General features: G+C 37.9%; 1 long non-coding RNA gene across 1 annotated transcript; it reads right to left on the minus strand.

Moving 5' to 3' along the window:
* Positions 1-317: 317 nt before the first annotated feature.
* On the minus strand, positions 318-1,955 carry LOC137055377 (uncharacterized). The gene is made up of 3 exons (XR_010899995.1): positions 1,338-1,955; positions 1,052-1,206; positions 318-942 (listed from the first exon to the last, which is right to left on the minus strand). It is a non-coding gene; the product is annotated as an uncharacterized lncRNA (long non-coding RNA).
* Positions 1,956-4,787: the final 2,832 nt, after the last annotated feature.

Below are 4,787 nucleotides of genomic sequence, written 5' to 3' on the forward strand. Positions count from 1 at the left end.
ATGGTGACAATCAACACTGCATGAAAAGTGGGATTTTCGTCCCCGTAAACGGCCGGAAATCTCCCTGATTTTCGACAATTAACGTCAGTTTACAGCCTGTGAACGTCGCGTTCGTCTGTGCCACATATTGACGGAAACGAACCATGACGTATGTGGAGCTCGCGGAGGCATGCTGGCGCCGGCGCTAATGGCTCTAATTAGCATATGAATTGCAGCTCTGGGCGGCGCCTTGCCGGAATGGCTTGAATTTCCTCACTCAGTATTGGTTGAAACTACTACATTGAAACAAGAAATATCACTCGTGATTGGTTGGCAGATCTGTTACTATTGGTCAACCTGGGTAATAAATTAATAAATTTAAACCCCCAAATTATAATAATTTTACACACATATATATAAAATTATGATTTGCATATTAATTTTTAATTGTATATATTCATATTCATGTGATATGCTATTATGTTTTATATTCATGTCATTGTTATCCTATGGACTACGCTATTATAACCATCAAGGACATTCATTTATTGAGGAAAGGAAAATATGCCAGGGACGTGCAGTTTATTCAAAGAAAGAGCTTTATTAGAACAAACACAAACACACAACCAAATGCAAAACGTTTGAGATCTGCCCACACAACAATAGGAAGCTCACGAGAAGCCCAAAATCCTACAGCACCATGAAGTCTCTGTTTTCCGCTTCAGAGCTGTAGGTAACTAGCGCCATTCTGTCCGTTTTAAGTCCATTGTCTGTCGTGCGTTGGCCTGTTCTTTGGAATCGCCTCTAATCTCGATTGCAGCGTGGCACAGAGCTCGGCGAACAGTCCACCCCAGACACCGCGCGAACGATGCCGTCTTCATCATCAGACATCAGGTCTATGGTAGCGCACTTCCAAAGACCCACCTCATCCTCAGCTAACACACTCTTTCTTGCTTGTAGCAGCTGTAAAAACAAACAATAAAGACAATCAGTATTGCGCGATGTACTGCGTAAAATGCACCTGAAAAATAGTCACACTGACCAAAAACAGATCTAATCTAATAAATCTTACCCCCTTTCTTCTCAATCGACTCCGAGTTGAACTCTTCACAGCTTTTCAAGAACTGGATGTTTGTACCTCCTGCGTACTGTCTCTATGTCTTACATGCAGCTGGAAAACAATTAAATGAGTGTTATGACGAAGTTGTGAAGACGGCGTACTGCTTCCTGTAAAATAACCAGAAAAAGAAAACACTTTTATAAAGCAACTTACATTTGTTCTTTTACAAGGCTAATTTCAGCTTGTGCTACTTAAAAAGCTTTGCTTTAGGTTACTTTAGCTTAGATAACAGTCTTACCGCAATCTTAGGACTGGTCTTCTCTTAGGCACTCATCTTCTCTTCTTAAAGTTAGTATCTTCCACACAGTTTTTCGACTCCAAAGCAAGCAACTTATCATCTATGGACAGCAACCTGAAGATTACTAAAGTTAACTGCTCGTTAAAATCGGCAGCAAGCTGACGAGATAGCCCACTGATTGCATTCAGCTGTTTCTTCCCGCTGGTGTTACGGATCAACTGGGGATCATGTTATCTGGGGACGGGCGCGTGCACGCAGCTAGTTTTACCTGGATTTACAGCAGATGTTAGACGAGGACAGATTCGTCACAGCGGATTTTCCACTGAACAGATTTAAAACGCTTTCCACATTATTGGTAAATGTTTGCATAATATCAGGCTCTGTGTTTTCCTCTGTCGCTGCTTTGCTGTATGTTTCAAACGCAGTTTAAGGGAAATTTTAATGTGGTTTCATTTCACAACACAGACCACGCCCACATTTTGTTACATTCTTTTCGATGAAAGTCGTATCCAATGACAATTACATTCAATAAATTACATTGTGTCGTATTAGTATCGGAATTTTTATTTTATTTTTAATAACTATTGTTTTTGTAATTTGCTTAGGGTATTTTTTAAATTATATATATATATATATATATATATATATATATATATATATATATATATATATATATATATATATATATATATATATATATATATATGTAACGAGTGAATGTTGTTACACTAGATTATTGAAATAAGTAGTACTTTACTATTAATTTTGGATTAACTTTTATTTTGAAATTCGTTTTGGAAGAAAAGTCTGAACCATACCCACTAAGCAAAGTTATGTCCAAAATACGTCTTTTCAACGTCTTTGCCACTAGAGGCAGACGTTGAAAAGACGTCCACTGAGGAGCCAGAATGAAAGTTTTTATGACGTCTGTTTTGGACGTGATCTGCACGTCTGATATAGACCCTCATGGACCTCAAGGTAAAACACTAGTTCAAATCTGCTCATTGTGGACATATGTTTTATCTGTAATTGCAAATCAACTCACAGACAGTGTGTTTAACCAAAAATCATGAAAACAAAATTAACAGATATTTTTAGATGTTAAGGATTTATGGTTTATTTGAAGTCACCATTGTGGAGGGAAGCGTTTGCTTTAGTTAGGCTCTTGGTCCCCGTACGTGTGTTAGCATTTCTGAGGCTGCTGTAACTGTGTGTGTGAAACACAAGAGTTGTGGCTGAGAAAGCAAAGCTAAAGTGACATCAGGTGTTGTCAGTTGATGATTACTAAATCATCAGAAAGTGAGCATCTGATTTTGTATTCTTGTTTGGCACAATAGTAATTTGTTTATAGCCTATATAATCTTGTGAATCGGCAGTATTGGCACCAATAGCCTTATCCTGAAGGATGATAAAGTACATGCACCCAAAGTTTTGAGAAAATTTTTCCCATGGTCACACACAGACATCAATATTTGGCCTATGATTCACAACAACGGTGACACAAAAAAAAAACTTCATGCTGCAATGCATGATGGGTGGCTTCATAGTACAACACTGATGCTTGATTTGATTGTCACCGTTGTTGTGAATCTTAGGCCAAATCTTGATATCTGTGTGTGACCATGTAAAACATTTTTTTCAAATCCTTCACGATAGATGGTCATTTTATTGCTATTGGTGCCAATAATGCAGATCCACAAGATTACAGAGGACATGAACAAATTTCTTTTATGCCAAACAAAAACACAAAACCAGATGCTCACTTTCTGATGATTTAGTAATCATCAACTGACAACACCTGATGTCACTTTAGCTTTACTTTATCAGCCACAACTTTTGTGTTTCACACACACAGTAACAGCAGGCTAAGAAACACTAACACACGTACGGGGACCAAGAGCCCAACTAAAGCAAACGCTTCCCTCCACAATGGTGACTTCAAATAAACCATAAATCCTCAACATCTAAATATCTGTTAATTTTGTTTTCATGATTTTTGGATAAACACACTTTGTCTGTGAGTTACTTTGCAATTACAGATAAAACATATGTCCACAATGAGCAGATTTGAACTAGTGTTTAACCTTGAGGTCCATGAGGGTCTATATCAGACGTGCAGATCACGTCCAAAACAGACGTCATAAAAACTTTCATTCTGGCTCCTCAGTGGACGTCTTTTCAACGTCTGCCTCTAGTGGCAAAGACGTTGAAAAGACGAATTTTGGACATAACTTTGCTTAGTGGGTAGTCATGTGATTATAAGCATAATATGCTTGTAATTTACAAAGTGTTTTCGTTTCTTTATATTTGTATTTTGGGTTTTTGTTTTACGGATTTATTTGTGCAATTGTAAAAAGTTAAAAACGTACTATACGTAAGTGATGTCATGCGCAAGTGTGAGGTGAAAACTGATGTAATTTCCGTGCGCGCGCTCTCTTTCGCTGGATGTCGTGGAGAGAGGTACGTTTTTACTAGCTCCTCGCAAATGTGCTTCAATTGTGTTTAGTAGTTGTTGTTTAGCGATTATCTGTGGAAAATGAGTTTATTTAATAACCTTTCTTTAATCAGAGGTTGTTAATTTGAAGTGAGAATGTTAAGAGTACATTTAATCGATTTATGAAGTTTAGTAATGGCCGCTGTTGCACGTGCGATATGCTGATCGCGGTTTGTTATAGAACTATGCATTTTATGAAGTTGAATTTCCATTCATGTTACTTGAGTACTTGAGTTGAGTACATTTGTGAATGTGTTGTATTTGTTTATCTCTAATGATCCATAAGTTAAATGCATTTTCTTGCATATGTATTTACATTGAGACATTATGTGATGATTGACAGGCACAGCTAGACCAGAGATGTTGATGGATTGTGTCTGATGGTGTCTGTTTTGTTTTGACACAGGTATGTAAATGGATCATTAGTATCTTTCTTGTATTCTTCTTGTATTCTTCTGTACTTTTTATTATTTTTTTTTTTTTTTCTCTTATTATTGTAATTGTTTCTCTAATTCTTACTGTATGTTATGCTCTCTTTCGCTGGATGTCGTGGAGAGAGGCACAGCTAGACCAGAGATGTTGATGGATTGTGTCTGATGGTGTCTGTTTTGTTTTGACACAGAGAAACCCTCAATCGTACAAATAAGAGAACCATTTCAACTGCATCATCGTGTGGGCTCTTATTATTATTCGTCTAAAAATAAAAAAACAATTAAACACAACGCAGAAGAAAACCCACTACAAATTGGTGCCGTGACTCGTCGTTTGGTTTGCTGGTTGCTGACCTCCGGGAAATGCTGCAAGTGAGAACGTCGTTGTGGGACCGTGTCGTCGCGAATCTGCATGATGGTCGCTGAGCGATTGGGAGGGATGTGTGTGTGAACATCGTTGCTGGAACTGTGTCGTCGTCGTTGATCTGCCTGTTGGTTATTAATCACCTGGGACACTGCAAGTGC

This window comes from Pseudorasbora parva, chromosome 2, assembly GCF_024679245.1.
Source record: "Pseudorasbora parva isolate DD20220531a chromosome 2, ASM2467924v1, whole genome shotgun sequence".
NCBI lineage: Eukaryota > Metazoa > Chordata > Actinopteri > Cypriniformes > Gobionidae > Pseudorasbora > Pseudorasbora parva.